Source organism: Phaenicophaeus curvirostris, chromosome 1 (assembly GCF_032191515.1).
Source record: "Phaenicophaeus curvirostris isolate KB17595 chromosome 1, BPBGC_Pcur_1.0, whole genome shotgun sequence".
NCBI classification, from domain to species: domain Eukaryota; kingdom Metazoa; phylum Chordata; class Aves; order Cuculiformes; family Cuculidae; genus Phaenicophaeus; species Phaenicophaeus curvirostris.
The window spans coordinates 187,391,779-187,404,379 of record NC_091392.1 but is presented as its reverse complement, the minus strand read 5'-3'; the positions used below and the strand labels follow the sequence as shown (position 1 = coordinate 187,404,379).

General features: G+C 45.5%; 1 protein-coding gene across 2 annotated transcripts in view; it reads right to left on the bottom strand.

The window, feature by feature from the left end:
* Positions 1-12,601, bottom strand: part of MTIF3 (mitochondrial translational initiation factor 3) — a 280,029-nt gene that overhangs the window by 5,543 nt on the left and 261,885 nt on the right. The window contains exon 1 of one of the 2 annotated variants that reach the window (XM_069883079.1): positions 1,408-1,482. The exons of the other annotated variant lie outside the window; for it this stretch is intronic. The gene's annotated coding sequence lies outside the window, so the exon portion shown is untranslated. Of the gene's footprint in view, positions 1-1,407; positions 1,483-12,601 lie in introns of those variants that run through there. 2 annotated transcript variants of the gene reach the window in all.

Sequence of the window (12,601 nt, the reverse complement as noted above, 5' to 3'; positions counted from 1 at the left end):
AGTGGGCGTGCAAAAACTTCATGAGGTTCAACAAGACCAAGTGCAAGGTCCTACACCTGGGTCAGGGCAATCCCCAATTTCAGTACAGGATGGGAGATGGTGTGATTGAGAGCAGCCCTGCAGAGAAGGACTTGGGGGTGCTGGTTCATGAGAATCATAGAATCATAGAATAACCAGGTTGGAAGAGACCTACCGGATCATTGAGTCCAACCATCCCTATCAAACACTAAACCATACCCCTTAGCACCTGAACAGGCTGGACCACTGGGCTGAGTCCAATGGCATGAGGTTTAACAAGGCCAAGTGCTGGGTCCTGCACTTGGGGCACAACAACCCTATGCAGTGCTACAGACTAGGAGAAGTCTGGCTGGAGAGCTACTTGAATGAGAAAGACCTGGGGGTGTTGGTTGACAGTGACTGAACATGAGCAAGCAGTGTGCCCAGGTGGCCAAGAAGGCCAATGGCATCTTGGCCTGTATCAGAAACAGCGTGACCAGCAGGTCCAGGGAGGTTATTCTCCCTCTGTACTCAGCACTGGTGAGACCGCTACTTGAACACTGTGTTCAGTTCTGGGTCCGTGTTCTGAGCTGGCAATGTGTGCTCACAGCCCAGAAGGCCAAACTGTATCCTGGGCTTCATCAAAAGAAGCGTGGCCAGTAGATTAAGGGAGGGGATCCTGTCCCTCTTTTCCTCTCTTGTGAGATCTCATCTGGAGTATTGTGTCCTGTTCTGGAATCCTCAGCATAACAAGGATATGAAGCTGTTGGAACGGGTCCAGAGGGAGGGCTACAAAGATGATCTGAGGGCTGGAGCACCTCCCATATGAGGACAGCCTGAGAGAGTTGGCCTTGTTCAGCCTGGAGAAGAGAAGGCTCTGAAGAGATCTTATAGCGACCTTCCAGTACGTGAAGAGGCTACAAGAAAGCTGGAGAGGGACTATTTATAAAGGCTTGTGGTGACAGGATGAGGGGAATGGGTATAAACTGGAGAGGGGCAAGATTAGGCTTGATATAAGGAAGAATTTCTTCACCATGAGGGTAGCAAGGCACTGGCACAGGTTGCCCAGGGAAGCTGTGGCTGCCCCATCCCTGAAGGTGTTCAAGGCCAGGCTGGATGGGCCCTTGGGCAGCCTGATCTAGTGGGAGGTGTCCCTGCCCAGGGCAGGGGGGTTGGAGCTGGGTGATCTTTAAGGTCCTTTCCAACCCAAACCATTCTATGCTTCTAAGCGGGAAGCTCTTGTCTCGCTGCACCGCACTGATGGAGATCACTCCTCGCGTTGCCCAGGCCCTATAAAGGACGCTCGCTGTCTAAAACTCCAAAACGAGTCCTAGAGAGCCTGTCTGTGGCTATTTTCTGTATCAGGAGGCGCTCCTCGTCCACCGCCCCCCCGCGCCGGGCGGCTCCTACCTGGGCCGAACCCCTGCCGCCGCAGCCAGGCCGGGGACCGCCTCCTCTCCTTCCTCTTCCTCCTCCTCCCCTTCCCCTTTCTCCTCCTCCCCTTCCACTTCTTCCTCCTCCTCTTCCTCTGCCGCCGCTTCCTCTTCCGCCTTTCCCGCTCCCTGCCCGGAACCGCCCTGGGCCCGGGGCTTGGGGGGCACCAGATGAGTCCTGATACAAAAAGTTGTTACTATCACAAAAAGTGGGATATTTTGATTCAAGCTGAAGTAAAGTTTCATCTAAGTAACCCTCTTTTCGAAAGGCAGACGGAACGTCCTGCTGGCAGCACGGTTTCTTTCACACGGTGCTTTTCCAGGCACTGCTCCCTAGATGATAGAGATGAAATTAGATGATAACGCCTTATGTGAAGCATGATCCGTGCCGAACACATCACTGTTACTCTCTAACCGCCTCTGCAGTTCTGCACTATCTCAAATGCAAATGTCGGGCAGAGAGCTGGCTCCAAAGCTTCCAATTTGCAAGAGATTAGACTGCTGTGAAGTTCATAATAAAATTAAAATTAGTCCTTGGAGAGTCATAGCATCATGGAATCATGGAACAGCTTGGGTTGGAAGGGACCTTAAAGATCATCTAGTTTCAACCATGGGCAGGGACACCCCACCAGACCAGGCTGCCCAAGGCCCCATCCAGCCTGGCCTCCAGGGATGGGGCAGCCACAGCTCCCCTGAGCAACCTGTGCCAGTGCCTCACCACCCTCATGGTGAAGAAATTCTTCCTTATATCAAGCCTAATCCTGCCCCTCTCCAGTTTATACCCATTCCCCTCATCCTATCACCACAAGCCTTTATGAATAGTCCCTCTCCAGCTTTCTTGTAGCCTCTTCAGGTACTGGAAGGTCACTGTAAGATCTCTTCAGAGCCTTCTCTTCTCCAGGCTGAACAAGCCCGACTCTCTCAGCCTGTCCTCATATGGGAGGTGCTCCAGCCCTCAGATCATCTTTGTAGCCCTCCCTCTGGACCCGTTCCAACAGTTCCATATCCTTGTTATGCTGAGGATTCCAGAACAGGACACAATACTCCAGATGAGATCTCACAAGAGAGGAATAGAGGGGCAGGATCCCCTCCCTCAATCTACTGGCCACGCTTCTTTTGATGAAGCCCAGGATACAGTTTGGCCTTCTGGGCTGCAAGCGCACGTTGACGGCTCATGTCCAGCTTCTCATCAACCAGCACCCCAAGTCCTTCTCTGCAGGGCAGCTCTCAATCACATCATCCCCCATCCTGTACTGAAATCGGGGACTGCCCTGACCCAGGTGTAGGACCTTGCACGTGGCCTTGTTGAACCTCACGAAGTTCAGACTGGTCCACTTCTACAGCTTATCCAAGTCCCTCTGGATGACATCCCATCTTTCCAGTGTTAAAACTAATAGAATACACACAGTATTTCAGGGGAAATCTATACATATACATGTAAGTGGAAAATATATTCTGTTCCCAGCTTTTGTCTGATTGCACATGATTGATGGAGATTGCTCCCTCATGTTAAAGCCTGATAAAGGATGTTTGCTTTCTAAAACTCTAAAATGAATCTTGGAGAGTTTTTGCTGGCATTTTTGGTGTCAGTTCCAGAGGTCATAGACTGCTTGGGGTTGGAAAGGACCTTTACAGGCCATCTGTTCCACTCCCCCTGCAGGTCCCTTCCAGCCCCTACCATTCTGTGACTCTGTGTGTGCACAGGGTGTGTGCATGTGTTCCTGCCAGCCTGGATGTATACCTGTCTGCCCACACCCCTGGGCATATTGTGCACGCCTTGGGTATATAAAGATGTATTTCTGTGTATGTGTAGAACGTTCCTATCTCTCTACAGATGCTTGCACTTGTCTGTGTATTTATAGAGAATTCCTGTGTGTCTATGGATGTTTGAATAGTTTGGGTTGCAAGGGACCTTAAAGATCACCCAGCTCTAACCCCCCTGCCCTGGGCAGGGACACCTCCCACTAGATCAGGCTGCCCAAAGGCCCATCCAACCTGGCCTTGAACACCTCCAGGGAGGGGGCAGCCACAGCTTCCCTGGGCAACCTGTGCCAGTGCCTTGCTACCCTCATGGTGAAGAAATTCTTCCTTATATCAAGCCTAATCCTGCCCCTCTCCAGTTTATACCCATTCCCCTCATCCTGTCACCACAAGCCTTTATAAATAGTCCCTCTCCAGCTTTCTTGTAGCCTCTTCACTTACTGGAAGGTCGCTATAAGATCTCTTCAGAGCCTTCTCTTCTCCAGGCTGAACAACCCCAACTCTCTCAGCCTGTCCTCCTATAGGACCTGCTCCATCCCTTGGATCATCCCTGTAGCCCTCCTGTGGACCCGTTCTAACAGCTCCACATCCTCCTTATGTTGAGGATTCCAGAACAGGACACGATACTCCAGATGAGATCTCACAAGAGAGGAATAGAGGGGCAGAATCCCCTCCCTCGACCTGCTGGCCATGCTTCTTTTGATGCAGCCCAGGTTACAGTTGGCCTTCTGGTCTGCGAGCGCACATGTCCAGCTTCTCTGTATCTGTACGTTCTTCTTGTATTTCCATGCTAATGTACATGTGTTGTGTCTGTTTGGTTCTGCTTATGCCATTGTTGGGTTGTTTTCCTGAGTGTGTTGAATTGTGTCAGTTTGTTGCTTCTCTGTGTGTCTTTGCTGCACTGGGTGGGTTGTGTGTGTGTCTAAGGACCACTGCTAGGAGATGGCTTTGGCTGTGGCTTTCCCGGGAAGGTGTTTTGTGGCTGTGAGTGGGGATGATGTGCATGTGGAGCGCTTTGCGTGTGTGTTGAGGCTGTGAACCCGAGTCATCAATGTAGCTGGCTGCATGCTAAGACCAAGTCATTCCCTCCATCTCCTCCTGCGGCCGCCGCTGTGGCTAAACATGCCATGGTGTGGGCTGGTGTTGCCTGCGAGGACTACCAGGAGCCAGGGCGTGTTGTGCTGCGGGCTAAGTCGCTGGGTATGGGTGCCCATGGTGTGGGTGCTGCACGGCGGGGATGTGTCTGCAGGGGTCAGCAGCGTGTGCATTTGTGGCACTGTGGGAGTCCATGGGAAAGCTGCTTGGGAGTGTTTGGATTTGTTCCCTTCCTTGGTAGGCTGTTCTGCCTTAGGGTTGCAGGCTCCTCCTTCCAATTTGGAGATAGAAAAGCTTGCCTTTGAAAGAGAAGCTGAAATTAATGTACAAGCCCTAGGTCCCCAGCTATAAGTAACACACTCAGTGAATAAAATACTAAACAGCGTGCAAGTTTGCTGTTCTGTTGTTCTGTTGGGGCAACGCGTGTGTGGAGCAGAGTGTGCTGAGAATGGCTTTTCAGGAGCCGCGGTGTTTGTGGCTATTCAGGGATGCTGTTTGGCCAGCTGGGCTGGAGCTGAGAACAACACTCGTCCGAAAGCGTGCCTGTGTTCGGAACTTGGTATAACATGAAGCCATGGGAAACTGCTGGGAGAGAGGCCTTTTTTGCTGTCCTTCTGGCTTAAAAGGATCAGGACTTTTTATTTTATTTGCTTTGGGACGCAGCTAGGTGACCTTACTTTAATCTCCCACCTCCCTGCCCAGAAAGGAGAAATGCAATGAAAATCTGAGCTTCATGAGTTTTGCTTTGATAGCTTTCAAAGTGGTTTTAGAATGGTTTAATTCCATGCACTGGTCGTTTTTGTATGGTCATTTTGGTACACACATATAAAAAAATCTGTCATTCTTTTGTGCTGTCCATCCTCACAGAAGACATTGTATAGTAATTGTGTGTGAATCCAGAAAACTTTACAGAATCAGTTCACAATCTGAAATTCATTCACAGCACCTTATTAAAACTCCTTGCCTGCCATAATGAACATGGGAAAATGCCATTTACAGCCAGGTAGATGGTGAGCTGTGTTAACAGCCTGTCTGACAACTGTAGCTTCACCTATTCTATGTAAATGGTCGTTTTTTCCATCCTGGCTTTCATTTGTTTCTTGATTTTGCTCAGGCTTTATGCCTTTGCAGTTGTAAGCTCTTTGGGAACAGTGGTTGCAGTCTATTCTGTTGGTAGAGTGCCTGAAAAATCTGGATCTCACTTTGGTGCTCTTGAAACACAGATCATTGGAATTCTAACATATCCATTTGTGGAGAGTGAAGAATTCCACAATAAGAAAAGGTGAGACAAAAATGGTTTTTACTGCTTTTTTCATGGTCTGGAAAGCAAGTGTGGAATTTGAATAAGCATGAAGGGAAGTTTTGGCAGAGCCTGAGCCTGGAGAGATATTCTTTTTAACCTCAGCTCTGCAATATGCATTAGAGAAGAGCTTCTCAGTGGCCCAGTTTGCAGTCAGGTACTGTTGCATCTCTGAGAACCATCCCCATAAGACAGATAATTTTCAGCAATGTTAGTAGGAGCAGCAAAGCTAGTAATCCTCTTCACTGTGATATAAACTGCCTGCATGAAAGCAAGGTACTTTGGAGCATACAATTTGCATTCCTTCTCTCTTCCCTTTATTTGATTCTGTTAAGTTTAAACGTGGTGTTTGTTTTACTTCATGCCTTTCTAATTAAATTTAGTGTGCCAAGAAATAGTGCAACTTTCTCATGCTGTTTGTCATCAATTAACTTGATCTTCCTGGGGTTCATTGTACTCTTTCTCCTTGTCCTTTGTCTCATGTCTGTTTACACTATAATTGTCCAGGGGCTGTATTTTATATGTGCTTGTCACCGTGGGATTGCAGTCTTAATTATTCGAAGGACACTAGTATAATAAATGCAGTGAATAATAACTCTCCCTTCTATTTTGCCTGATGCACATCATCCTCTGTCCACCCCTGACAATATTCTCAGTAATTCATTTTTTTAATTCCTAAATCTGCATGCCTTTTTTTTTTTTTTCCTATTTGACATTTAGTTTCCCAGGCTGGTTAGCAAAGTTGTTATTTTCACTTTATTATTTTCTGTGCCAAATTAAGGCCTGTTCTGCTAGACCTGGTGCCAAACCATAGGTGATTCATGCCGCAGAGGATTTTAAATGCAAATGTATGAGAAGGAGAAAGGGTGGTTGATGGAGAGCTTTCTCACCCTCAAACATGAACAGTGTAGTGATCTGCCAGTATGGATGTTATTAATGTGGTCTTGCAGGACTCAAGATGCTGCTGGGAAGCTTCCTCCACTTTCACAACTGATCTGTGGGGGGACCAAGGGTTTGATTGTTCCCTGAGGATGTTGGAAACTGTTCCAGTCCTTCTGCATTGCAGGGTCAATCTGCCCCTGAAGCTATTTGTTCTAAGTATGGTTGGCCGCTTGCAATACCCAACAGAGAATGAGAATGCCCTTAGCTGGATGACAGAGTGCTCTCCTGGAGACCCAAGACTCTAGTTTACTTTCATTCAGACTCCAGTTATTCATTTTGTGAGAGGAAGAAGTGAGCTGCTGAAGTGCCTTACTCTTGCAAGGAGCTCATATCTACTCGCTTTGGGTGGAGGATGAGTTGTATTTTGATCTGCCATGAACGTCTTGTTGCCTTCAAAACTGGAGCTGTAGTTCTCAATATCTGGTCCATAATATTTCAAGTGCCAAATAAGATCATTGGGAATTTGTTAGTGATATTGTTGGATTTATGCAATGCCTGGGGCTCAGTAGCAGTGGGTGGGACAGCAGGTTTTTTTCCAGTCTTATTACTAAATCTGTGATTAGTCTCCTGCACAGTTGTGTTTTCAAAAGTACTGAACACCTGGAGGGCCATGGGCTCTATGCATCCCTGTCTGCCTGTTTATCTGTATAATTCCTGCCTCTGCAGGGCATTTCAGCGTGGAAGATTTGGGGAAGGCTTGGACAGACTCTCTTTCTCCTCTCCACCCCTGCTCTTTAGCAGCAGCTAGCATGGTTCACCTCCACCTTTCTGATAGCTATAACCATGGCCGTGTGGTTCTGCAGTCCCCTTGTTAAGAGAGGAGCCGTAGGCTTCCCTCTGCACTCCTTAATATTACTTTTCCTGTTAGTATTTATAAAACACTTTCACACCTAACTCAGATGAAAAGCTCCCTTGTGATGGGCTGAGTGCTGCCATATGGCAGAAAACACATCAGAATAAACAAGTATTTAAAGGATACAGAAATTCTGGGGATGTAGTAGGTTCAGAGCCTGGATTCTGGAGTAGCTCAGTTACTCCTCTTCCATCCCCAGCTTTTGAAAGTTGCTTCCTACACAACTTCTCACATTTTATCTAACAAGAGACGCCAAAATATTAAAGCAAACCGATAAATTCTATTGAATGCTAACCAGTCACTGCTAACTGATGCCCTGCACAGAAAACACAAAGACAGTTGAAACAGCTGAAGTATTGTTTGGTTTCTGAGATCTGCCTCTGTTGCAGGAATAAAAACAGTCTTTTGAAGACGCATGCTCTGCCGTTAAATTGCTTGTACTGATTTACTAAATCCAGGGAAAGAACTGATTTTGCTCCCAGAAAAGCAAGGCTGACTGAATTTATTAAAATGTTAATCATAAAGGAAGCCCGTGGGTCCCTGGGGCGAGACACAATTAAAGTTAAAACTTCCCAGTGTAGGAAGTTTTTTAACTGCCTGGTTTTACGTCTTGACTGTAGGGAGAGGAGTTTCCACTGTACATCTAAGACATTGTTCTACAGCCTTTGCAAGTTGCTGGGGTTCAGCTGCGAAGATTTTAAAAGCTGCTTTTGTTGGCAGCCTAGGACACATCCGTGACCTTATTAAAGTGGAAGTGAAAGCTCTCTCTTTTTTTTTTTTTTTTTTTTGCAACAGTAAATCTACTAATTTTACAGTCAGTTGAACAGCAATAGATTAATTTGTTTAAAGTCTGCATTCACAAAGAAAATGTGAACTTCGCTGCCTTGAATACCCGAAACTACAGTGCGATATTTAAAGGGTAGAAACTATTACAACTTGCCCCAGAATGGTCCAAGCAGTTCCCTGTCACCTGCTTCTCTGCACAGGTGCTGACCTCCCCGTCTATTCTATCCCTCCTGACAGACTAGCAACAGGGCTGGGGCTTTGTGTGCAACAGAGAGTGCTTTTCCAATGGCTGGGCCAGTTTTCTTCAGCAATCACAGGAAGCAGAATAAAGAAAAGGTTAAGGGCCACCACGAGGGTCAGAATGGGTTAAATTTAGTTAACATCAGAGGTTATAGCTTTTAACAAGAGCATGAAGGAAACTTATTAGAAGATGCAATTTGTTTCTTCTTTGTCAACCATTTTTTTTTTACTCTATTGATAGTGACAGCTTAACAAAGTTTTTATATGCCAGGGTTTTCATCCTTTAGAGGATAAAGAACTGTGATGCAAAAAAGAGATGCAGGTGGAAGACTTTATAAAGCCTCCATGATTTTCAAATTGAGGGTTGAAAGTAGGCTCCCTGCGTGGCTAAGTAAAAAATAATTTGTAAATGTTAAAAAAAAATACACATTATGGTCACAGGAGCTACTTTCCCCCCCACTCCCCAGTATAACTTGCCAAGACCAGTGTTTTAGCAGAGGCTTTACAATTTGACTGATTTTGTTCGTATTTTTTTCCAAAGTAATCTTATTTTCTTTTTTTATCTCCCTCTAAAGATGATGAAAGTCAAATGCCCTTAACAACAGTCTCCATCATCTTCCTTGAAGATTTTGTAGTGTTTAATGCATGATGCTGCTTTTTTGGTTGTTTTTTTTTTCTCCCACTTTGATGAAGCACAAAATACAAAATACACTCAACGAGTAGCTCCACTGTAAAGTTCTCATTTAGCTTTTTGGAATGCTAAGATGATGAAAGTTAATATTAATTTTAAAAAAAAGTTCTGCAGGATTTTTCATGTTTAGGCACAACAGCTCATCTGCCAATCAATCTTTTCTTCAAAATTAATTGATAAAACTTCTGCTTTTTTGTTTTGTTTTGTTTTATCCTGGTATAAAGTAAAGAACTCAGATCTTAAAAAAGAATTTAATTAAGTCTGACAATAACGCATAAATACAAACAATGCATTGTAGATGTGCAGATATTTTTTTCTTTTTAGCTTGTTTTCCTAATGGAAAAAATAAGATGTGATCATCCTGTCTTCCTACCCATCTGTCTTTCTGCAAGTTCTCTTGGCACAGTTTTAATCTCTTGGACACTTCAGCCCAATTTGGCAGGAGGCCTCAAATATATTGTACATTTATACTACTGTTAATATTTATATATTCACACAGAATCATAGAATCACTAGGTTGGAAAAGACCCATTGGATCATCGAGTCCAACCATTCCTATCAATCACTAAACCATGCCCCGCAGCACCTCATCCACCCGTCCCTTAAACACCTCCAGGGAAGGTGACTCAACCACCTCCCTGGGCAGCCTGGTCCAGTGCCCAATGACCCTTTCTGTGAAAAATTTTTTCTTGATGTCAAGCCTGAACCTCCCCTGGCGGAGCTTGAGGCTATTCCCCCTTGTCCTGTCCCCTGTCACTTGGGAGAAGAGGCCAGCACCCTCCTCTCCACAACTTCCTTTTAGGTAGTTGCAGAGAGCAGTAAGGTCTCCCCTCAGCCTCCTCTTCTCCAGGCTAAACAACCCCAGCTCTCTCAGCTGCTCCTTATAAGGCCTGTTCTCCAGCCCCTTCACCAGTTTCGTCGCTCACTCCAGAGCCTCAACATCCTTCTTGTGGTGAGGGGCCCAGAACTGAACACAGGATTCGAGGAGCGGTCTCACCAGTGCCAAGTACAGAGGGAGAATAACCTCCCTGGACCTGCTGGTCACACCGTTTCTGATACAAGCCAAGATGCCATTGGCCGCCTTGGCCACCTGGGCACACTGCTTGCTGGCTCATGTTCCGTCGCTGTCAACCAACACCCCTAGGTCTTTCTCCTCCAGGCAGCTTTCTAGACAGACTTCTCCTAGTCTGTAGCACTGCATAGGGTTGTTCTGCTCCCAGTGCAGGACCTGTTATTCTAACAGGTTTTGTGAAAACCAGTGATTAAGTGGAGGAGAGACCCTCAAATTACTGTCTTGTTCTGCAAAAGAGTCCATCCAGTTGACCAGACAGCACATGTGTGTGGACTGCCCAATTAACACAGGTATTACCCAATCAACTGTGGCGCGTGGTGCCGTTTGCCATGACAGCTGCCCAGGGGCTGCGAACATAACATGACAGGCTGAGAGAGTGTTGCACTGGGGAATTTAGAGATGGAAGATGAGAGAACTAAGACATTTTGAGGACAAGGGAGAGGTGTAGGAGGCGTGCTGAGGACATATCGATAACTTTAGTTTTGATATTTGGTATCGTAGGGCGGTTGTAGATGATGGGAGGAACAGCAGTAATGATTACAGTGAGAACTGAGAGACAATGCAAACTGTGGCCAATTAAGTATCAGTTATTTCACTGCTCTTGGGACAACTTTTGTTAGTTTACAGGAGAAATTTTGTATGGTTTGTGGTGTCTTTGCCATCTGTGTGACCAAGGCTTGAAACTTCAGACTGTTATAACTTGCTATTATGTTAACTGAGACTTGCACCCACTGCATGACTGAGAGCTGATTTTGCTCTCCAGAGAGCTAGATTAGTCCTTTGAGATGCATATCATCACTTTGACTGTTCTGGGAGGATTCTTTCTGAATGAGTTAGTATGAACTTGCTTTGTTGGTGTAGACTAAATTCTTCCCTACGGGATGGCTAGCAGATCTGGAGAAAGTCTATTGAGCTCACAGATAGAAGTATTTGCACTGGCATGTTGTATAGACATGGATACAGGCACTTGACTGGCAAAGGATTAGAGGAGTAGTGAGCAGAAAAAATATAGGGCCTTCTCCATCCCTGAAGATGGGGAATATGGCACAATCTGGTTCAAATGTCTTAGGGCTGTGTGTTCTCTCTCTTGGGTCACACACACGCTCAGGTAGCCTCTGCTGAGCAGTTGACTTCCGATGGGGTAACTACAGCAAAGAAACAAATGAGAAAAGTATGGCTCCCCACAGCCCAGACAAACAGGCCTGGGAAAACCCAACAAAAAATCCCACTTACTATTCTGCTCACGAGCTGCCACCAAAACTCAGCTGTGACAGGAATAAGAGCATCTTCCTAAAAATGTAAAACTGACATTTTTTTTCCCTTCTGAGCTGCTCTTACAGGCTTTAAAGCATTAATTTCAGAAGCTTTCACAAAGGCAGCAGGCATCAAACAGTCCAGGCTGAGTGGCAGCTTGGGGAGGAGAATTGCAAAGTTGTGTGGATAATGGCTGCAGACACACCAAAGCAAGGTTATTTGGTTATTTTAAGTCACTGATCGTGGCATGCTTTTAATAATACTGCAGCAGAGAAGAAGAGTCAGAGCTGTCTAGGAGCCCTGGATTCATAGAGCCTAAATTTCTGCTACATCTTTTGCCTCATGCTTCTGTTGGCTTGGTGATTCTTGGCTTGGGAGTCAGGAGATGTGAGTTTTGACTGCAGTGCTGCCCCTGATGTGCCCTGTGACCTTGGATAAGTCACTCTTATATTTTTGCCCGGTTAGAAAATCTCTGTCTTTTTCCTTGCAGGTTCTTTCCCTAATTACATTTCCGGACCATGCCTAGCACAATGGAGCTGTGCTCTCAGGTTAGACACTGCTACAGTCTGAATGAACAATAAAGAAGTACACTAAGCACTTCACTAGGATTCTCTTGTTATCTCAGGGTTTTTTCAGTAATCTTAATAAAATAAAAGCTCTTCAAAAGACTGAGCGTTCCTGCCTACTGCCCAATTGCTTGCTTTTTGTGTAGCATCTTGAATGTGAGAAAACATCAATTATGATCCCTGGGTTGTCAGAAAATAATGATTTGTAGAATTTCATGCTTCCCAAAATATTGGTAACATATTTTTCTTCCAGAAAGCTCAGTGGTAATTTCAGTACTTCACTGTGCTTAACTGAATTATAAACCAACATGTTATATATTTTATTCATTTTTATATTGTTTCCTTAACTTTTCTCTTTTCTGTAGGTGCAGTTCATGTGTCTGAGACTATGGACAAAGCCTCCTCTGCAATTAATTACACAGTATCTCTGAATCTACTCTGGTTTATCCCCGTAAGGTTTATAGTAACAAGTATTTGGCTCCAGGATGAGCAGCTGTCTAAGACAATTTACTACCTTCTGATAGAAGAGTAGAATAAAAAAATAATTTGGGTTGGAAGGGACCTCAGGGGGTCATCTACTCCAATGGCATATCCAGAATTTTGGTTAAAAA